Genomic DNA, 23,149 nt, shown 5'->3' on the forward strand with positions numbered 1-23,149 from the left:
ATGCACTGCAAACCTGATCTGTTTGCTGACATGGACTTCTCTATTGATTGTACCATTATTCAGGGGAATTAAATCCAGACTAAGCAGATAAGTTGACGGATCTACACTGGCTGCCAATAGGTTTCCGGGCAAAATACAAAGTGCTAGTTATAACTTACAAAGTCCTAAATGGCTTAGGCCCAGGATCTTTAAGAGAGCGCCTTCTTTGCTATGAGCCCCACCACCCATTGAGGTCACGTGAGGAGGTCCGTCTCCAGTTGCCGCCAACGCGTTTGGTTGCTACACAGAGACAGGCCTTCTTGGTTGCTGCCCCGAGATTGTGGAATGTGCTCCCTACTAAGATACTAGCCTCCCCATCTCTGGCAATTTTTTTTTTAAAAAAAAAACACCTTCTGAAAACACATCTCTTCAACCAAGCTTTCTCAGCTTTTTAAAACTTGTTTTTAAATTGTTCTGGCTATTTAATTGTTGTTTTATGATGTTTTAATTGTTAATTGTTGTTTTATGCTGTTTTATAATTTCTGTTTTAATTGTTAATTGATTTTAATGGTGTTTTAATGGAAACCGCCTTGAGCCTTTTGGAAGGGCGGTATAAAAATTTCAATAATAAATAAATAAATAAATAAATAAATAAATAAATAAGGTGCTTCTGTTCTAGAACAACCAGATGCTTCGGTTCTTGGCAGAGGTGCACTTAGGCAATTTTGGAGCCTGGACCTAAAGGCCTTTGGAGCCCCACCCCCACCCCACCCCCCACTGGCTGCAAGTGAAGCATCATTTTTCAACATGTAGGTTTTTGAGGGCACAAACCACACCAACCAGGACAGACTAAAGACGACTTGGGGGCCCCCGGGGGGTGTGGAGGCCCTGGATTTCAGCCCGAAGTCCAGGGGTAAGAGCGCCTCTGGTTCTGGGAAGCCCACAAGCAGGGCTTGAAGGCAATATCTGCCATGAACCCCAGGTCTGACATAGAGGAGTCCCAGGATGAAGGGGTCATGACCCCTGAGCCAGACACCAGAGGGTCTCGAGCTGAAGTGCTTGTGACCCCTGAGCCCAGTTCTGACCAAGACAACTTGCAGGATGAGGCAGGATTCGTGGGGCCCTTGCCTCCATCAACAATAAACCTTGCTGACCTCCTCAACCCACCTTTGCCTATGTTGTCAAAGGCAGAGGGTGAAGCAGAAGTGCCCCCCAACTCTACCAGCAGCCACCCAGCTACGCCCCAGCTGGCACTTAAGGAACAGCACGCAGCCCCTTTGAGACATTCCAGGCCTGGGCAGGGTTGTGTTGTATTTAAGGCTCTGTGTTTAAGGCTCGCAAATCCTTTGTATTTAAGGCTTCAGCTGGCCTCTGCCTGCTGCTGAAGCAACTTTGTTGTGGACACACGTCTGGCCTCGTTGCTATTCCTGCCCCCCTGCTTTTGGATTCCTGGCTTCTTGTGATTTTGGCTTGGTCTGCTCCATTTGTGCACTTCCTGACTTGCCCAGGCATGGCAATATCTCCCCACCCCCACACTGCATGCAATGCAATAATGGGTATTCAGTGGTGCACTGCTTCCGAACCTGGAGACTCAGTAATGCCATCGTGACTAGTAGCAACCATCAGCAGACCTCTTGCCCTCTGTGAATTTGTCTAATTCCTTTTGAAGCCAACTAGGTTAGTGGCCCTCGCCACATCTTGCAGCAGTGAATTCCATAAGTCTGTGGGGGGTGGTAGATGATGAGAGTTGTAGTCTCTAGCAACCCAAGGTTAAGACCCTCTGCAGCCTCTTAATTTTGCACTGTGAAGAAGGTCTTTCTTCTGCCCTCCGTCTCCTGCCAGCTACACTGGATGATCCCAAATCCTAGGAATATGAGAGAGGGGGCAGAAACTCTTCTCTTCCCACTTTCTTTGGGAAGAAAAACTGTGCATCTTTTTATAAGTGCCCCTGCCTTAGTCATCCTCTTAATAAAAAATAAAAAGCCTCCAGCCTTTCCTCATATAGAAACTGCTCCGCTTTCCAAAGTGTATGAAGCTGCCTTCTGTTGTTGAGTCAGACCATGGACCCTTCTGACTTTCAGCAGCTCTCCAGGGTTTCAGGTGGGGTCTTTACCAGCTCTTCCTGGAGAAGGCAAGGAGAGTCCTCAGGACCTTCAGCATGTGACATGGGTGCTCTACCACTGAGCTATAACCTGTCCTCAGGATCAGATCCACAATCAATAGGGCAAAAGAGGGTCCATTACAAACTGAGTACACTGACAATCAGAGGCATGCTGAAGCGCAGAGGTCTCTGAACCTTTCCTACTCCTCCCAGTATCAACCAGCTCTCCCTGCCATTCTCAACACTTCCACAAAGTCAGAAGGGGGAACTGGAGCCTGCTGGGCCTCCCATCATGGATTCCTACCAGTGATCGCTGTAAGAGGGAATCCCAAATGTTGTTGACTACAACTCTCAGCACCCTCAGCTGCAGTGGCCTTTGGCTGAGGATGCTGGGAGTTGTTGTCAACAACATCTGGGAATCCTTATTTCAGGGAACACTGGCTACTGCCCCCACCAAATTACCTTTCTAAATCTTGCATACACTACTAAAGTTTTGTTCCGTGGTGATAATTTATGCTTGCATTTTCCATGAGCAAAACCAGGATATTTGGGTTCAGCTATGAATGAAACTCCCAGATAAAGCAACTTCTTGGACAATACACTTGAAAGTGTATCTCTTGTGGCTCGCTCTGCCCCATTGCAGATCTTTTCTGCCTCAGCTCAACAGCCAAGATCCAAGAGGGATCCATGGAAGAATCCCTCAGGATCACTTGTGGCTTGCTGCCCCTCCTGTACCAGTGCTGACTTTCTTCATAATGTCCCTTAATTGGGGCTGATGGAGAAATATGCTAATGCTTCCATATTCATTTGCACTAAATTAAGCTGCAATTTGAATGATATGCATTATCATATGTCGAATTATCGACGTTAGCAGAACATAAATTTCACTGAGCTGCCGGCTGCAGTTCCCAGGCATGAATCATTATCCGATAACAATACTTGGCAATCATTTGGCACTTCTCATCTGCTGATCTCAAATTACCTTAAGAGCATTAATTAATGAAGCCTCCCGACATGATCTGAAAGATCTGAGCACAGCTTTAAGAGAAAGAGAGCCAGAAGAGTTATTTTCCCAAGGCAAGAAGAAGAAGAAGAAGAAGAAGAAGAAGAAGAAGAAGAAGAAGAAGAAGAAGAAGAAGAAGAAGAAGAAGAAGAAGAAGAAGAAGAAGAAGCAGCAGCAGCAGCACAGGGTCTCCTAAAATACCATATTTACCTGAATAAGACAACACTGAATTTAAGATGACCCCCCCCCAAAAAATAGAGCTTAAATACAGGTTATGCCTGTATTTACCCAAAAGAGACAGCATTCTGATTTTAAGATGACCTCCCAATTTCTAACATCAAAGAACTTGGGGAAAGCGTAGTCTTGTATTCCGGTAAATCACAGTAACCAAAAGTTCCGATTTATTTAGGTCAGAAGAACCATCCATGTGGAAGGTCACTTCCATGTAGCTGTGACACTCCTCAGCATTTAGACTGCACACTGGAAGTGTTCCAAGCAGCACACATCTGTGATCTCCCAGGCAGGCAAAAACAGCAGGTAGCAGTGCTGGATCATTAGGAAAAACTCAGACCAACACAGTGCAATGCCTTTGATCAGGTCTATCTAAAACGGCACAACACTGTGAGCCAACGTTGTCGTTTGCTCCCAGTACTCATCTTCAAACTGAATGTTCAATCATCATTAAAAAGGAGTGGAGGAGTGCCAGGACCCGTCTGTTGTGCCGGGGCCCTGAACCTGAGAAAGCATCTTCTAAAGAAGAGAAGGAGGGCCCTGCTGCAGCTTCTGGGGAGTCAAGATTTCCAGGGGGACACCTGGAGGGCTGCTTCCCCAGGTGACCTCCGCCCTGTCCCACAATCAAGAACTCCAGACGCACAGCAAGGCAATCGGGGTTTTAGGACCCTGGAGAGCTCCAAGTGGGCAACTTGCTCCAGCAAAGGTCAGGGATGGAAGGAGGCCTTAAATCTCTCCAGACTCAGACTATCCCTCCCAGGTTCCACCCACCCTGGGAGAGCAGAGAGGCTGGAAAATGCAGCTCTAGCAAGTCTCCTCTGCTCCATCAGGCCCCTCCTGGCCCATGGTCAGACTTGGTGAAACACGCCATGCTTGGTGTGGAAGAGGCTGGTCGGTCAGAGCGACTGTTCCGGGGTCTCCACTTGGGGCCTGGAGTCTCCCAGCTGGTAGACGGAGGCCCCAGCTTGGTTTCAGGGCTTGGGGCTGGGCCCAAGGCTGGCTCTTCCCTACTACTGACTGTTTCCCCTTCTCAGAGTCAGCCTCTACACACTACCACTCAGGGCAGGGGTCATGTAATAGCAAGAGACGACACCTCCTCTGGAGTCCCCCACCCCAGCTTCATGCCTTCACCCCAAGATCTCAGGAGCAGCAATGATGATGGGTCCATTTATGTATAACTGAAACTTATACCTGAAACTTCCCCTCCATCATCCCTACTCAAAAGAAGGGGGTATCCACTAGCACAGGAATTCCCCACCTTGGGTTCCCCAGCTGTGGTTGGACTACAGTTTCCATCATCCCCAGCCACAATGGCCTTTGGCATATGCTCTGGCTCAAGGTCCTGCTGCAGGGACAATGATGTTGTTATGTTAAGTCCATCAGTGCCGATGGGTTTAAGTTTTCTTTTTAAAAGAGTGGCTGGATCACCCCATATGGATTGGAACCATAATGGGTGGTAGGGCGAAAGAACTGGTCTTGCAGCAGTGAGCATGAACTGTCTCCAGTGCTAAGCAGGGTCTGCCTTGGTTTGCATTTGGAGGGGTGACTGCACGTGAGTGCTGCCTGCTGTAGGATATTTCTCTTAAGGGGATGGGGCCGTAGCTCAGAAGCAGAGCATCTCCTTTGCAGAAGGTTCCAAGTTCAGTCCCTGGCAGCATCTCCAGGTAGGGCTGGGATACACTCCTGCCAGAAACCTTGGAGAGCTGCTGCTGGTGGTGTATGGCAGTTTCCTATGTGACTTTGTTCCTAACCCTGCGCCCACTACAGTCCCAGCCTGGATAGTGCCTCCCACGACTGCTATTTCCCAAAGGGAGGAAACCCAGCATCGATGCCATTCAAAGTTTCCCCCCATGGCAAATAGCAGCCACAAGGGAACCTGGTCTAACATGAGGGGAGGGTTGAAGCCCTCCTACCCCCTCTCATTGTCCTAATCCACAGTGGGGCAATCCAACTGCTACCGTATTTACCCAAATAGACAGCAACTCTGGATTTAAGATGATGCCTTAAAAGACAGAGGCGAAATACAGGTAACCGCCTGTATATAACTGCCCTGAGCCATTTCTGGAGGCGCGATATTCATTCATTCATTCATTCGATTTCCAGATCGCCCTTCCAAAAATGGCTCAGGGCAGTTTACAAGGAGAAATAACAAACAAATAAGATGGAACCCTGTCCCCAAAGGGCTCACAATCTGAAAAGAAACATAAGAGAGACACCAGCAACACTGCTGTGCTGGGAGTGGAGAGGGCCAGTTACTCTCCCCCTGCTAAATAAAGAGAATCACCATGTTAAAAGGTGCCTCTTTGCCAAGGATATATAAATCAAATCAAATCAAATCAATCAATCAATAATATACTTGTACTTACTCATAAGAAAGAGGACTGGATTCAAGATCCACCCCCCCACACACACACACAAACATATTTAACAGTAAAGAACTGATGGCGGGAGTCATCTTGGATTCGGGGAAATACGGAATTTTCAAAAAGAAAATTGAAAGCCATCAGTTGCAAGAAGGGTTTGGATAACTTCATGGAGGAGAGATCTATCATCTATAGGCCACCTCCAGCCTCAGAGGCAGGATGCCTCTGAGTACCAGTTGCAGGGGAGTAACGGCAGGAGAGAGGGCATGCCCTCAACTCCTGCCTGTGGCTTCCAGCGGCATCTGGTGGGCCACTGTGTGAAACAGGATGCTGGACTAGATGGGCCTCCTTGGGCCTCATCCAGCAGGGCTGTTCTTATGTCCTTATGTCCTAATGATGGGCTTAACATAACCTGTAGCTTGATCTTGAGACCCAAGAGGAGGAGAAGCAGGAAACTCCACTTGCAAAATCTTCAGTCACTGTCCGATGGTTGCTGGTGGAACAGCTTTGGGGCAGGGAGCTCCCTTGCAACCCAGACAGACCCAGCTGGCCAGTTCCCCTGCAGTCCAGGCATCCTGGCTAAGTCCCGGCTCTTGTTGTCCAGGAATCCCGCTGGACAGCTCCCCAACTGGCCAAGGTGGTTCTTCTCCAGCTGCTCAGGTCTCCCCACACTGCTTGGGCTTAGCAGAAACAGACAAGCAGCTGGGGGAGGATTCAGGGCCTCCTGCAAACACCCCTCCCCCATGTCTACCACTTGCCACAGTCTTCAGAAGAGGCCCAGGAGGTCCTCCAGTGACGGAATAGGGTTGGAAACTGGAATGAGCTCAGGGCCAACCAATTCCAGGACGCACTGAAGCAGGGCTGGCTGACGGCAGGGGTAAGGGGGCAGTCCAGGAGCCCACACTTCCAGGAGCCCCCAGCTGAACTGCAGCAACATGGAGTCTTCTGGTTCTGGCTGGGCAGTGGAACCGTATGGATTTATAGGTGGGGGGGGTCTGTTAATTATTTTTGCCCTGGGCCCTGCACAAGCTGGTGACAGTCCTGCACTGAGGGGCTCTGGAACACAGAAGCATGGATGGTCTCCCTCTGGAAAGATGAGAGCCAACATGAATTCAGTCCTGCCCCTAATCGAAATCCATGGATCCTACGGTTGCCCTTAAGAACATAAGAACAGCCCTGCTGGATCGGGCCCAAGGCCCATAGGAACATAGGAAGCTGCCATATACTGAGTCAGGCCATTGGTCTATCTAGCTCAATATTGTCTTCACAGACTGGCAGCGGCTTCTCCAAGGTTGCAGGCAGGAATCTCTCTCAGCCCTCTCTTGGAGATGCTGCCAGAGAGGGAACTTGGAACCTTCTGCTCTTCCCAGAGCGGCTTCATCTCCTGAGGGGAATCTCTTGCAGTGCTCACACATCAAGTCTAGTCCAGCAGCCTGTTTCACACAGTGGCCCACCAGATGCTGCTGGAAGCCTACAGGCAAGAAGTGAGGGCATGCCCTCCCTCCTGCTGTTACTCCCCTGCAACTCCCCTTCTCTCCTTAAACTCCGTCCTGGACACTCTGTTCATATCAATGAAGCTTACATTGGAGACCTTCCCACTGGATTATGCTGCATGTTCCTTAGCAGGACTGGTCCAGCCCTGCTGAAATCTAAAGGGAGGGGGTTGCATGCTGAGGAGTACACCCCAAACAATATCCAGGGTTTCCACCAGATACCCCATTAGCGATATTTGGTCCACAGAGATTATTAATGGCCAAGGGAGAAATCTGAGAGGTTTCTCTGTCTTCCCTGTCACTCCTCTGAATTAGCTCCCTTCTATCGATTTCTCTCTAGGTGATTTAAACGCTCTTATTAAAGCAAAAGGGCAGTGAATTGAATTCTTCATCTGCTGCTGTCAAGCTGTAGAGTCCAGAGGCGTTCTTTAAGAATTTGCTAGGATCAGTTTTGCAGAAACAGTGGAATAAATAAGGCTGTACCGGGCAATAAAGTGCACTACACTTAAAAAATAATATTGCTGAGCATGGAGCAAACAGAAATAGCTTCTATGCACACAGCTCCCAATCATTCAGGTGCACGCATGCGCGTGCGCGCCCACACACACACACACACACACACACACACACACACACACACACACACAGAAATAAGGCATGTAATGCACAGGAGAATGTCAAAATAAAGACGAACACACACTAGTACAAACACTTTGCATTAGTTCATGAATCTGCCTGATAGTTCTGCCAAGTTGGAAGCTTATGTTCCAGACTAGTGTTGCACTGGTGCAAAAGGGTGCACTAGTGCAAATTGTGGCACATCTCCTGCTGTGAACCCTCTTTCTCCATCCATATAGGTTGCATGGAATGGTGCAGAGCTCTCTGCTATCTTGATTGCACAAATGAACTGAGAGTTCAAAATACTCAGCGACTTTGAGCAGCTACTCAACTAGGTGGCCTTCTTGCTTGAGTGTGTATTTGTTTGTCGGACTAGTGCAGTATTATTCTGGATGATGGCCGGTGTGTTAAGCCTAATCAAGAGAGTTGGAAAGCAGAAACTCCATCTGCCTCCCCAGTACAAAAAAGTGGAGAAAAGTGAGTTTTCTCAAGGGTCTTTGATGAGGCACTTTTTGAAAGTCCAAGAATTCTATATCAACTGGATCACCTTTATATACACTCTCAGAGAACTCCAGAAGGTTGGTGAGACAAGACTAACCTTTGCAGAAGCCATGCTGGTACACCTTCAGCAGGACCTGTTCTTCTATATGCTTAAAAATTGTAAACACTATGTGAACGCTTTCCATCAGTTTGCCCAGCGCAGACATTAAGCTAACCGGCCTGTAATTTCCCAGATCTGCCCTGGTTCCCTTTTTTAAAATCAGTGTTACATTGGCTACTTTCCAGTCATCTGGTACATAGCCTGACTGTAGGGATAAGTTACATATTTTTGCAAGGAGGTCAGCAATTCCATATTTAAGTTCTTTAAGGACTCTTGAGTAGATGACATCTGGCCCTGGAGACTGGTTAATTTTTAATTTTTCCAGACAGTTTAGAACGTAATCTCTCATCACCCCTATCTGACTTGGTTCTTTAACCTCTGTCCTTGAGAAGCTCAGTTCAGGCATAGGTATATGCTCAGTATCCTCTGCCGTGAAGACAGATACAAAGAATTCGTTTAGCTTCTCTGCAATTTCCAAATCCTCTTTAATAATCCCTTTAACTCCCAGTTGGTCCATTTAACTAATGGACTAACTGCCTCCCTGGCAGGCTTCCTGCTTCTGATGTATTTTTGTTATTCCCCTTGATGCTTTTAGCTAAATGTTCCCCAGACTCTCTTTTCACCTCCCTTATTGTCACCTTGCATTTCTTTTGCAAGAGTTTGTGTTCCTTACTGTTCTCTTCACTTGGGCAGGCCTTCCAATTTCTGAAGGAATTCTTCTTCCTCTTTATAAAAAGATATTTCATCTTTCCTCTTCCTTGACTGTTAGCCATGCTGGTATCCTTCTGGACTTGGTGGTACCTTTCCTCCTTTTTGGTATACATTCTAACTGGGCTTCTGTCATAGTGGTTTTAAATAAAGTACATGCATTCTGGAGCGAAGTGTCTCTCATGATTTTCCATTTCAGTTTTCTTTTCACCAAACCTCATTTTAGATAAGTTTTCTCCTCCTCCTCCTCCTCCTCCTCTTCTTCTTCTTCTTCTTCTTCTTCTTCTTCTTCTTCTTCTTCTTCTTCTTCTTCTTCTTCTTTTTAATTAAGATATACATTGAATTACATTTTAGAATTCATAACACTACAGAACCATATCGTTCCACTATAGAACCATATGCATACAAAGTGAAATTTAAATAGAATGTACCAGCCAAACCTCCATCCAAAAAACAGGGGAAAGAGAGATGACATTTGGGGTGGGACTATTCAACCTACTTGATTTTGATTGTCTCTTGGCTAGTTGAAGAGACCATCTTTAAAGTAACCATATAATTATTTCATATGCTATCTCATTTTCCTGTTGAGCTTAGAGCTGTTCCATCCCTGTTGACCCTTTGGAAACAACTGAAGACACATCTCTTCAGCCAAGCTTTTTAGCTAATTAGTGGTTTTAAGCCATTTTAATTAGAACTTTTATATGTTTTAATTTGTATTAAAATGTCTTTGATTGTTTTAATGTTGTAAACCACCTAGAGACTTTGGTAGTGGGCAGGATACAAATATGTGAAATAAATAAATAAATAAACAAACAAATAAATATTGACAGTATCGTTTCACTCAAATTTTCTTGACTGTACTTAGTATTCCAAAACCTTCTAAACTTATCCCACTCACTTTCAAATATAGTCATAGCTTTAACTTGCCCATTTTTTTATTTTAATGAGTGCACTTATATTCTCCATAAGCATAACCCACCATATCTTCCTATGTCACTCCTCAATGCTTGGCAATTTTCTGGACTTCCAATATCTGGTTATCAGTAGTTTTGCTGCTACCAAACAGTTGCCCACTATATATGAAGAAATCCTGCCCAATGTGATTGGCATCTCCAACAAACATCTGATGCTGTCCAGTACATAAGATGTATTCAAACTGGTGTATATTAATACCACTGAAGCAGCATTTTTAAGTGGTCTTCTTTAATAGCTTTAAAAAAAAAAATCTCAATACCAAATTGGCACATATCTTTCCATTGGTCTATTGGAAGTGCTTCCGTTAAGTTCTACTTCCCATTTTCATCTGTATAGATCTGATTCTTTAGTACCCTCTTTTAATAATTCATACATTTTTGATAGTTTCAGTTCAGTTTATTGTGATCTTTGATCAAATACACAATCCAGATCAAATAAAAGAAACCTTGAGGCTAAGATCATGTAGTATCATTTTTTAATTTTTTAAAAAACCCTTTTGTATACATTCCCAGATATTAATAATGATTCTAAGTTGGATTTACTGTGACCTAAACCAGTTCTCTGTGCCACTCTTTAAAGAAGATTTCATACTTGCAAGTACTGAAACCAAGTTACCTTTTGCTGGGGGGGGGGCGTACTTTCCTCAATTGAAGGAAGTCCAAGAATCCTCCTCTATGCCAGAGTTTTTCGTATGTAATATATTCCGCTTGTTCCCAGTTTAAAAAGTCAGATGCCTGTTTGGCCATAGCAAAAACCTTTTAATACAAAAATGATGCAATAATGGATTGCCCTGGAATGAGATTTGATTTGTATTTGTCTGTGACGAGGTGGGAGTTATTCTATGCTTTCCTGGGATCTAGCTTCAGTAGAGAGATTGCTCTGATCCCAATCTAGGAGCACGCTGCTCCTTCAAGGTAGGCTGCCACAAGTTGAAGACTGATCTAAAGCCACTGACCAGGCTTAGACACGGCTTCAACAACCTAGAACTGTCTGGCTCGGGCCTTACAGGCACTGTACAGCCGGAGCCCACACAACCCAGCTCTAGACAACAATATATTATTCAGAAAACAGCTCAACAGTAGCAGATGACCTTACGAGGCACATGGGGAAGAGTCTTGCAAGTAACCCTCCAAAATCTTTTAAACCAGATTGAAACTACTTCTAAGTATATGAACTTTATTAAGAAACAAGGATTGCACATAGAATAAGGAACTGGGAGGAAAAGGGGAAAGTGGAAGTAAAGAAAGGCACACAGGACTTCAAAAGAAAAACCCAAAGCATTAACTAACTAGCACTGAGTTTTACCTCTAGCAGTAGGCAGGTCCTTGGTTGAGAGAGCATTAATCTCTACAGCTTCTCCTTTTCTGGACACTACGAGCAGGTGGTGACATGGTGCCTGGTTGCTGGCAACTCCTGACTGTACTGGTGACAAAATGATGAGCTTCGTGGCCCGTATTTTATAGTGCTCAAAAAGGGGGAAGGCTCTCCCACTCTTCCAGAGATAGTCCACTCTGAGATCCATTGAAAAGTATCAGCACATCTCTGATGTAACTCTGGTCTCACCCCAATCCAGGGTTGAGGTTTCCCCCTCCAAACTGGAGGTTCCTCCTCTTTAATGCATCTGAACTTACATGTCTAAAGGTAGGTCTGGTTTGAGCTGGTTACCTATTGTGAAAAAGAGTTTAGGCCTGTAACTTGATGGTTCTGTCCCTTCAATGACAAAAGCAAGGATTGTCCTCATTCAGTAACAAAGGGGAGGAAGGTCTCCCACTCAGAGCACTCAGGGTGGAGTGGAAGTATCAGGCATCCTAGAGCTAAGACAGGAACATAGGAACATAGGAAACTGCCATATACTGAGTCAGACCCTTGGTCCATCTAGCTCAGTATTGTCTTCACAGACTGGCAGCGGCTTCTCCAAGGTTGCAGGCAGGAATCTCTCTCAGCTCTATCTTGGAGAAGCCAGGGAGGGAACTTGGAGCCTAGATGCTCTTCCCAGAGCGGCTCCATCATCCCCTGAGGGGAATATCTTGCAGTGCTGACACATCAAGTCTCCCATTCAGATGCAACCAGGGCAGACCCTGCTTAGCTATGGGGACAAGTCATGCTGGCAACCACAAGACCAGCTCTCCTCTCCGATGGAGATCTGCCTTTTGTCGCATTGTTCCATATAAGTCCTATAGAATGAGCCAATTCCCACGATCACGAGAAAGCGGGCTAAGGAAGCCTAGTCCACTTTCTAGTGATCGTTGGAACCACCGGGCTCGTGGGCAAGCCTGGTGGTTCCACAGCAGCTAGCCCACCTAATTCCCCCTCCCCTTAAATGAGGTGAATGGAGCGAGTGCTCCATTAACCTTGTTTTTTTAATCGTGTGCTGCCGCAGCGCATGACAACACACAAGTAGACACCCAACTGGGAGGCAACAACAAGCCTCCCAGCCTCAGGGTTCCCCCCAGAATGCCCCGTGCATTCACGGGGGGCATCCTGGGACTTCCGGAGGCTGGGCGACCCCCAATCCCCGCAGCCCCCACCGGCTCCATGACAGAGCCAGTTGTCATGTGGGCAGCCGATCCGGCCACCCAGGGCTTCCCGACTGCTCATCTGCGGGGAGAAAGGGCTCTCTCCCCACCGAACACTGCCAGGCTCTACACACCACTCATGTGTAGTGCCTCAGTTTCTTACTATATTTGGTCTTCTAACATGTTGCTCTGCTTTATCCAATAAAATCCATTCTTTAAAGGAATATTTATACTTTCCTTCCCCAAATCCCAAGCCAGCTCAGAGTTAGGAACATAGGAACATAGGAAGCTGCCATATACTGAGTCAGACCATCGCTCTATCTAGCTCAGTATTGTCTTCACAGACTGGCAGCAGCTTCTCCAAGGTTGCAGGCAGGAATCTCTCTCAGCCCTATCTTGGAGATGCTGCCAGGGAGGGAACTTGAAACCTTCTGCTCTTCCCAGAGCGGCTTCATCCCCTGAAGGGAATATCTTGCAGTGCTCACACATCAAGTCTCCCATTCAGATGCAACCAGGGCAGACCCTGCTTAGCTATGGGGACAAGTCATGCTTGCTACCACAAGACCAGCTCACCTTTGGGTCCCACCATATAGACAAAGCTGTGAGAATAGCTGCATGGTAATATAACATTTAACGCAATCAGGAATCCCCCACCCACCCATCCCTTTCAACTTCAAGCTGCATAACACTTGCTTTTATCTGTGAAGGTTTATTTTCCATATAAATTGAGGTGTACATTTTTGTATTAACCTTAACTTTTTCAGTGGGATCCTTACTGTAAGATTTAGAAAATAATATATAAATGTTGGAAGAATATTCATTTTAATAGATAAATTTACTGTAATGTTTAGTATTCTTAGAAAAATAATTCCTAAGTATCTAACCTGCTTTCCACCTTGCCTACTTTAATTCATCAACATCCTGTTTTGGATATTAATTCCCATTATCTCAGATTTGTTTCTGTTAAACCGGTATACAGATATCTCTCCAAATTCATCCAGGAGACTCTTAAGCTTATTCAACTATTCTTTGGGCTGCTCTTCTGAAGTTCAAAGTGTCTGTGCTAGACTTCCTTGACAGTTCTCTCCTCACATATATACTGATTGCCTGTATAGGGTCGTAGCTCACTGGTAGAGCATCTGCTTCTCCGGAAATGCTGCCTCCCTGAAACCTTGGTGAGCCTCTGCCAGTCATTATGCATACTGAGCTAGATGGACCACTGGTCTGACTTGATAGCAAGCATCTTCCTATGTTCCACATATGCATCCGCATAGATTCAGCAGCTAGGCTGACCTGTCCATTTGCACTTATGCAAACACAGCCCGAGATCTTCTCTACATGAGCTTGCAGAGTGTACACCAAGATCATTGGGGGACTTTGCAAAATTCACTCGCGAATCCTTCATATCTAGTCACCTTGGGATATACAGAGTGCCGTCAATTTCACGAGTCAAAAAGCTAAAAAATGGAACTGAAAAGGCTCAGCCATAATAAGAAGCTGTGCAGGGCTGCAGAAGGGGAGGTTTGTTTTTCTGTGTGTGGAGGTGGGGTGAAAGGTCTGAAATTGCAGGTGCCATTATTGCAGTGGACGAAGGGACCATGCTGGTATTCACCACTTTTTTCATTGTTGCTCAAAGGTCCAGAAGTCCATTTTTCCAGTAATAACATGATGCAGTTTGACATGATGCAGGACAAATGCAATTTGCCCACTACCGAAGCACAACATTGAAGAAGGGCTTCAGGATTCCCTTTGAAAGCTGAGTAATAACTTCACAACTCTTAGTGAAAACAGATGGACCTCCATCCAAAATAAAAGAGCAGTGGTAAATCAGCAATGAGAGCAGTAATAAGAGCAAGGTCCTTATTATGCCTTTTTTTTAAAAAAAAAGGCTGTGGGGAGGGAATTCTAATACGTCCACTTTTGAAATGGATGCACTCTTTAGAAAGCACTGGAATGCCCCCTTTTCCAAACCAGGATTCTCTACCAAAAAGATTCTCTACCAAAGTGGGCACAAAGTCATCTGATGTTGAAGAAAAGAGGAGAAAGAGAAGGGGTTGCAGTCAACAGCTAGTTGGCTACTGCTGGGGTTCGCAGGCATCTTGTAGTCCAACGTCTGGGAACCAAAGTCTGAGAACTCCTGGAGATGCCAGGTTTGGGGCAGAGGCTGCTTTTTGCTGACCATGGTGGTTGACCATCCAGATCCTGGATCTGTTTAAAGTTATTTTGATTCTTAATTATCCATAACAATTTTTACCAGTATTAATAACTGAGATGCTAATTTATTTATTTTTTGAAAGTTAATCTTTGCCACAAATAAAGGGAATATTCCCTGATGCTTGACCTGGAAAATCTAAATCTAAAGCAAACTAACAAAACTGTGTTAACATTTTGTGCAAAGTACTGTAGTGATACATTACTCTAAATGAGTCTTTAGGACCAGACGAATTGCATCCAAGGGCCCTAAGAGAACTTGCTTCTGTACTCTCAACACCTCAGTCTATCCTCTTTGACAAATCATGGAGAACAGCTGAGGTGCTGCAAGACTGGAGACAGGCTAATATTGTCCTGATCTCCAAAAAGGAGGATCCAGAAAATTGAAGAAGGAGCAACATCTAAAACCTTCTCTGTTGCAGCCCCAAGACTCTGGAATGTGCTCCCTGCTGAAATAAGAGCCTCCCCATCTCTGGCAACTCTTAAAAAGTCATTGGGGCTATTCTCACAATCAGGCAAAATCAGGCTAGGCTCTCCTAGCCCTTTTTGCCTGATCATGGGAGCCACCGGGCTCGCAGGTGAGCCCGGAGGCTTCCAGGCGGTTAACTCGCCTAAGTAGCCTGCCCCTAAAACTGCCTTTGCGGAGTGAGCGCTCCGCAAACCCGGGTTTTTTAATTGTAAGTAGCTGCGGCACGAAGCCAGAGGGGAGGCGAAAAGCTGCCTCCCGGCTCTGGGGGTCTCACCAGCATGCCCTGCACTTGCGCAGGGCATGCTGGAGATTCCAGGGGCCAATTGGCCCCCGCTCTCCTCAGCCCCTGCTGGCTCCGTCACGAAGCTGGCAATTGTGTGGGCGGCCAATCTGGCTGCCCAGGGCTCCATCCCTGCTCGTGTGTGGGGAGAGCAGGCTTAGCCCGGTCTCCCCGCTCATCTGCAAAACCCGGGTCTCACTGATTGTGAGACCCGGCTCTTTATTTACCCAAGCCTTTTAACCTGATTTTTAAAAAATTGTTTTAAGGTTTTAATTTCTATTTTAATTTGTTTTGTTTTGCTGTAGACTGCCCAGAGATGGAAGTTTGGGGCAGTGCACAAATATAATTAATTAATTTAATTAATTAATTGAAATAATTAATTCTACAGACTGTAAAACATCTAAAAGAACTGCAGACTGGACAGTCTGACTTTGATACAAGAGAAGATACTAGAACAGATGATAAAGTACTCAATGGCTGCATTCGTATGTAACACAAAACCAGAGGTGAAAGTGCCTCTGGTTTCAATTTTTGAATGTCTAAATGCAGGCAACTGCAGTTAAGAAAGAAAATGGACCCGTGGTTTCCCTTCCTGGACAGTGATTTGTACCTTCAGTTTGCAGTGAGGTCCACCGCCTGGACCTCCGGTTCGGCGGTGCAAGCGTGACGTCCGAATGCTGGCACTGCAGTCTGGTTGCTTTGCAACAGGAGCTAAGGGAGGAAGCTCCTCCCTTGCTCTGGCTACTATTGGCTGCCAGGCCTGTCCTTCAGTAAAGAAGGATGGCCAGGAAGCCAGTTCCCCCTCCTCTCTGCGGTCAATGAGACTGCAGAGAGGGAGCTCTCCTGAACGTCTGAATTTGGACAGGAGAACAGGGGGAGTGGAACTACGGCTCCAGTTCCATGTTATGTGTGAATGCAGCCAGTCTGTGAACATCTTGACAACAAGGCAGTCATTAATATAGCACCGGCTCATTGCCTTTCACTGCTTGAGGTAGACACAATGGACCCCCATGCCCCGGGACCACAGCCCATCACCACCACCACATTAGAGCTCTGCCCCCGGCTGATGCCACAGGGCTCTGTCCCAGACCTGATGCTCTTCTTCAACCTGGTTATCAGTGACTTAGATGGAGTAGGTGGAGGGAATCTGTGTCAAATTTGCAGCAGAGGAGGACACAAAACTGGGAGGGGTAGCTGACCCTTAAGAAGGCAGGAATACAAAAGAAGCTTGAACGAATGGGAAACTGGAACACAAACAACTTTCAGAAGAAATAAGTGCAAAATTCTGTGCTTAGGCAGGAAAAACAGCAACACCGTGTATGGGCTGAGGAGGGATACTTGGTGTGGCAGCAGTCCATGTGAAAAGGGCTCAGGATTGCAGTTGTTGGCAAGTGCAGCGTGAGACAGCAGTCTGGTGCAATTGCGGGTGTGGTGGGTGGGTAGATGAATGTGATTTTAGCCTATATTAATCAAACCATCACTTCCAAGTCACAAGAAGTGATAGTTTTCACTTCTGACACCAGCGGGGTACTCTGGCCATCTCCATTGCCCTCCTCTAAATCTGTTCCCACTTGTCTGCATCCTTCTTAAAGTGCAGCACCTCAGTGGCGTCGCCAAGTTGGAGGCAGCTAGGGTGCGAAATTCAGAGCACGCCCACCTCCCCTTCGCTCACTGCTCCTCCCTTTTTCTCACCACTTATGGTTTTTCCCTCCTTTTGTTTCCCACTTTGCCGCAAAGCCAGTCTGGCTTTTCTTTCTTTCCTCTTGCTGCCTAGCATCCGTGTGGCTGCCCCACCACTAGCCACAGAGCATGCACACAGTGCCATTTGAGGGGTCAGCAGGGCAAAAACTTGCTGACACCTTCAAATGGGGTCCTGCCTGCTGACCCCACAAGTGGTTCCACATGTGCACATTTGTAAGCCAGCAAGAAGTTGGGGCAAGCATGGTGGTGGAGGGGGCATGAAGGTGGGAGTGAGCAACATGGGGGTGGGGGAGACCATCTGCACATCCCATAATACATCCCATAAGAGATACGTAGACCGTATGCACACCCCTCCGTGGCCCCACATCCCATGTTCCGTGCATGCGCTCGCCCAATTGTGGCAACGCCCCTGTGGCAGCCAGAACTGGACAGAGGTCTGGAAAACAAGCCCTGTGAGAAAAGACTGAAGGTGCCGGTATGTTGAGCCCATTGACAAAAAGATTCTGGGAGACTTGAGAGCACCCTTCAGCTACCTGAAGGGCTATCACATGGAAGAAGGCAAAGACTCCTTTGCTACCCCAGAGGGCAGGACCACAGCTGACATTCTCCACAGCCCTCCAGCAACAGGAGGAGGAGGAGACCTGGGGATCCGTAACAGGTCTCAGCAACCCTGCACTGCAGGTTTCTTTGCACAGTAGACTGGGAGCTGGGAGCAATTTCCACTGAGAGTCACAACAATCACTCCCCCGGACCATGCCTTGTCTCAGGGGCATAACTACTATTAGGCAAGGGGAGGCAGCTGCCTGGGGGCCCCCACGCCTCGAGGGGCCCCCCAGAGGCATGTCACATGACTCCCCCAAACCCGCAGAGCTTCCTTCATTATGATCCTTCCTTCATATTTCTTCCTTCAACCTGGCTAGTACCTCTCTCTCTGTCTCTCGACCCTCCCTCCCTCCCTGCTTCCCTCCTTGCCTCCCTTCTTGTGCGTGTGTATCAGCGAGGGGCCCATTTTAAAATTTTGCCTCTGGGCCCATCCAGCCTTGTTACGCCCCTGCTTTGTCTGCTGCACAAAGCAGCCTTCAGTGCAGAGATGCTGGCGGCTCCTTGAAGACCTGCAGCCCTCCTTCCATTGCCGGAGGGCTGCAGAGTACGTCAGCCATCAGGTTCAAGTTACAGGAGGGTAGATTGGGGCTGAACCCCCAGAGAAATGTCTTCATGGTAAGAAGACCACTGTGGAATCAGTTATCTAGGGGGCAGGAGCGGCTGGTACAGATGGGACCGTGGGGTGGTAAACAAGCCACAGCTCTGACTGATTCCCGCTCTCCTCTCCCCGGACCATACTCTGCCTTGACTCGCCCACTGCTGCATTAACTCTTGGGGCTCGGCTGTTTGTTTGCCTGGTTTGGGAACCGTGCACCAAGGACTAGCATCACACAGCAGGTGAGGCAAGGCAGGCAGAGGATGGCGGCCAGGGTGGGGAGAGGGCAGCAGGAACAAGACACACCTGCGGCTTGTTTGCACCCACCGCCGCCCCCCTTTTGTATGGACCACTCCTGGCTGGAGCTCTGGATTCCCTGCATCAAACCCCACCCCCCATATCCTGTCCTTTCCTCGGGTTTGGCATATTTTGGAGTGTTGCACATTTTGAGCCTATTCCTACAATCACGAGAAAGCGGACTAAGGGAGTCTAGCCCACTTTCTAATGATCGTCGGAACCACCGGGCTCCCGGGCGAGCCCAGTGGTTCCAAGGCAGCTAGCCTGCCTAATTCCCCCTCCCCTTAAATGAGGTTGATGGAGCAAACACTCTGTTAACCTTGGTTTTTTTTCTCGAGTGCCGCCACAGCGCATGGCGACACACAAGTAGACCCCCCCACTCCGGGATGCTACAAGCAGCCTCCCGGTGTCAGGGGTCCCCCCCAAATGCCCCGCATGCTAGCATGCTGCATCCTGGGTCTTCGGGGGGCCTGGCAGCCCCCGATCCCCACAGACCCCACTGGCTCCGTGATGGAGCTGGTAGTCAGGGCTAGGGGTTTGATCGTCTGCGGGGAAAGCAAGCTAAGCCAGCTCTCTCCGCCAAACCTCGTCTGGCGCTTCACACGGGTTGTGTGAAGTGCCTCATTGCATTCTGATCTCCCGGCCCAATTAACCCGGCCACCTGTTTTACACGGCTATTCATTAGCACTGGGGAGGCCACGGCTGTTTCCAGCAGGCGTCTTACCTATCTCAGTGCCTCCAGCATTCATCATTTTGGCCTCTGTGGTTTTTCCTCGACCACATCAGTTACAGCTGGTTCTTCTAGCAAAGTTAACGTCTCCATGCTTTTTGTCGGGACAGATCGTCCCCATCGCCGCGGCGGAAATTCATTGTCGGCATCTTGGGAGCTGGGAACAGCCCAAGCCCTCCTTTCTGCTCAGCTCGCAGAGCTGATGCAGACCCATCCAGGAGGGGATGATGACAATGCCCCCACCAGCCTGCCGTATCAAGCAGGGGTGGACTAGATGGCCCACTAGGACCCTCTGCCAACTCTAGGATTTCTATGAAAAGAAACACCCTGTGAAAGAGAGACTCACGGGGTGTTTCTTTTCATAGAAATCCTAGAGTTGGGTTCTACTCTAGAAATCCTACTCTAGAAATCCTTCAACTCTAGAAATCCTAGAGTTGACTGGGGGCGGTCCTGGTGGGCCATCTAGTCTACCCCTGCCTGAACTCCGCCTTGCCTATGAACCCACAGAAGTGACTAGCTAAGAAAATGGTTCCTTGGAGCAAAAAAATGTTTGCTCCAAAGCAAGTCCCATTGTGCTTAATGGGATTTACTCCCAGGTGGGTGTGCATGGAAGTTCAACCATAGGCAACCCATCTAACCATACATACTTATGTTAGACATTTGTAGTGTGTAGCACCGCAGTCTAAAACCCCTCTCCTCCAGTTTGCAAAAGTGCCCGATTGCCTGGAGATTATCTTTATGGCTTCGTGCAGCCAGGTATGAGAGGCTATTTACAAGCGTGGTGTACAAAAGGGAGTTCAAGTTTGCAGAGGTTATATTGCTTCTGTTATTCTGAAAAGTCTGTAACTAAGCAGCCCTAGACAATACAAACTGCAGCACAAACCCTGTTAATATGTCATAAACCCTGTTAATCATGAGAAGGAATACTGGATTAGACCAAGAATTCACCCAGTCTGGCACCTTGATTCTCACCATAGCCAGCCGATGCTTCTGGCAATCCCACAAGCAGGACATGAAGGTACCAGCCCTTCTCCATCGTTTCTGCCCAGTAGCTGGTATTCAGAGGTACACTGCATCTGACCGGGAAGGTTCAATTTAGTTGTGGTGAATAGACCTGACCTATCCTCCACAACTTTGTCTAACCCTCTTTTAAAGCTACCTGCTCTCTGCACACCTAGAGTTTCTGAGTAAATGCCATAACCTGCAAAAGCAAAACACTCCTCCAAGTTGAAATCCTGGTTGCCAATCTTCAGCTTTTTGTCCCTGGGTTTTATTTTCTTGCTAAACTCATTTGCAAGATACCTTTTGCAATATAATGTGTGTGAGTGTGTGTAGCTAGTAAACCAGCACTGAGCCTGCAATGAGTGACAAAAATAGAAAACATGAAATGAAAAAGAAGTCATGAAGGGGGCAAGTTCAGCAATGGATCTGCAATGATAATAATTACCACAGCTGAGGTGGGGCTGAAGAGGAAGGAGGAGGTAGCGGGTATTGTCTTTTGTTCTCTAACATCGTAAATGTGTTTTTAAGACCTCTGATGGAAAGGGTTGTAAATAGAGAGGGGCCTGGGAACTTGCCATGTGTGATCCTTTCGCAGCTGAATGTCTCACAACGATATCGCGAAGTGACTGTTATTGTACATACAGTTTTGAATATACCACACAGAATTGCAGCCACTACAGCAAGTGGTTTACCAGTTTGTTTGTTGCTAGAGTTCACATCATTGTATTTCTCACAATGATATATGGGAGTGAAATGTCCTGCTGCTGGTATTTTATACCTGCCCCCCACTGATGCTCTTAAAGAAGCAACTCTGCCTTGGGTCATTTTAAAGATGCTCTAAAAGGCTGGAAGCACACACCCACGCTCCAACTGGGAACACTCTAACCCTTCTGCTCTCCTCCTTTGTTTCCAGCCTCACCTCCCACTTCTTTCTCATAGAACCACACTAAGGACACAATCTGCTGGACATTGTCCTGCACAGAACAGGTTGAAATGAATGGGAGCCGCATACCTTGTTCTGACCCCATTCATTTCAATGGGGCTTCTACAGGAGAACTTCCCAGTGGGCGCTGCCTGGCAGATCCTTTCTGTATTTGCTTTATTTCTGCTCTGCTAAAGACTTCCAATAATTAGGCTCAGCACTGTTACTTCACATTGTTTCCGTGGATTTCTCACTGCTCCCATCAATCCAGAGAACGGGCATGAGCTGGCCAAAATGAGGCACTTTCAAGTTCCATTCATTTCAACAGGCAAGTGCCTGAAATAAATAGGATTTAAAAGTGCTTAATTTGGCTGGATCATGTCCATTATTTCTGTTAGCAAATGAAGCAGAAATACACACAGAGCGTATAGGTCCTAGATCCACACGTTTTTCTCCAGCAATAAAGAAGTATGCAGAATTCAACAGAATGTGTCCGGATTTTATTTTATTTTATTTTTAAAGTAGTAAATCTGGAAATGGGAGTTTTAGGATGCAATCCTAAACCATCTCACTATGGAGTGCATCCCATTGGATACAGCAGGACTTGTTTCTGAGTAAACACAAATCAGCTTTGCACTGCTAGGAGAATTTTTGCTAATCAGAAAAAGCCACGCCCTTTTGAAAGAACTTCTGGATTTGGATCTTTCTGCCTCTCACTAGCCTGAAAGCTGGAAAAACTGCCACAGAGTGGTCTTAGTCGTCGGGAGAATATCCTTGGCTTAGCTAGCTAATAAATTATCCTTACGTTGAAGCTGATGTCTGCATAAAACTGCCATAAATCTACTGTTTGGAGCCAGTTTTAAGTAAACCCATTGCGAGGAAACAGGGGTGGGGGAGATCCATCTACATGTTTTCCATGCTTTTGCTTTCCCGGTTGATACCTCAAAGACACTGTTGAGGGCAAACATACAGGCGCAGCCGAACAAATACTGTGCTTTGTTGCTAATGACAGAATCGGTATCAGAGCTGCAGGCAGTAGGTGGGTATGAAGAGACATAAATCAATGGAATGAAAAGCAAGCTTTCAGGACAAAGAATCACATGGCGAGCGAGCGCACAGCAGGGCCTGCCAAGGCGGCAAATGCATGCAGAAAGAGTTAAGCGGTTACCTGCAGGCAGAGACCTCCCCAACTCCAAGAGAATCCCTGACCCTTCACAGCGCTGGCCGCAGGTGGCTTCTTTGCAGAGTCTGGGAAAGTTGCAAGCCTCTCTGGTGGGTCCTCTCCGCTGCCTGCTGTTTTGCCACTGGATCCTCTCTCTTGCGCAGTCCCCTCACTTTGGCACCCAGGAGGCAGTCACAGCTGGCACCAAGCTCGGGTCCTTCCCCTTTGGAACGGACTCCTCTTTTGCCCCTCTTTTTATGGACAGGCTGCCTCCTCCTGTCACCAAGCCCCAGCTCAGCATAAGCTCTCCAGAGCCAATAGGGGGAGACGGAAGCTCGGAATAATGAGATGCATCACTCTGGCTCTGAGACACCACCACCACCATGGGTGTGGAAGGGTGGGGGGAAGGACTCCAACCTTCACCAGATCTTTGCAAGAGACTGTCTGGTTGCAAGAAAGATTTGCTGCTTTATGCAGAGGCAGGCATGGAGCGAGGGGGAGCAACACAGGGAGCCGGCGGCGGGGGGGGGAGTTGAGCTAAGCAGGCACAAACTTCATTCCAGACTCCACAGATCTCAGCGGCAACTCA

The 23,149-nt window shown here is 47.3% G+C and overlaps 1 protein-coding gene across 3 annotated transcripts in view; it reads right to left on the bottom strand.

The window, feature by feature from the left end:
- Positions 1-22,919, bottom strand: part of PDYN (prodynorphin) — a 40,713-nt gene extending 17,794 nt beyond the window's left edge. The window contains exon 1 of one of the 3 annotated variants that reach the window (XM_053243865.1): positions 22,567-22,919. The gene's annotated coding sequence lies outside the window, so the exon portion shown is untranslated. The remainder of the gene's footprint in view (positions 1-22,566) is intronic. The other 2 variants (XM_053243864.1, XM_053243866.1) reach the window with 2 other exon arrangements.
- Between the last annotated feature and the right edge of the window lie 230 nt (positions 22,920-23,149).

Source organism: Hemicordylus capensis, chromosome 4, assembly GCF_027244095.1.
Source record: "Hemicordylus capensis ecotype Gifberg chromosome 4, rHemCap1.1.pri, whole genome shotgun sequence".
NCBI lineage: Eukaryota > Metazoa > Chordata > Lepidosauria > Squamata > Cordylidae > Hemicordylus > Hemicordylus capensis.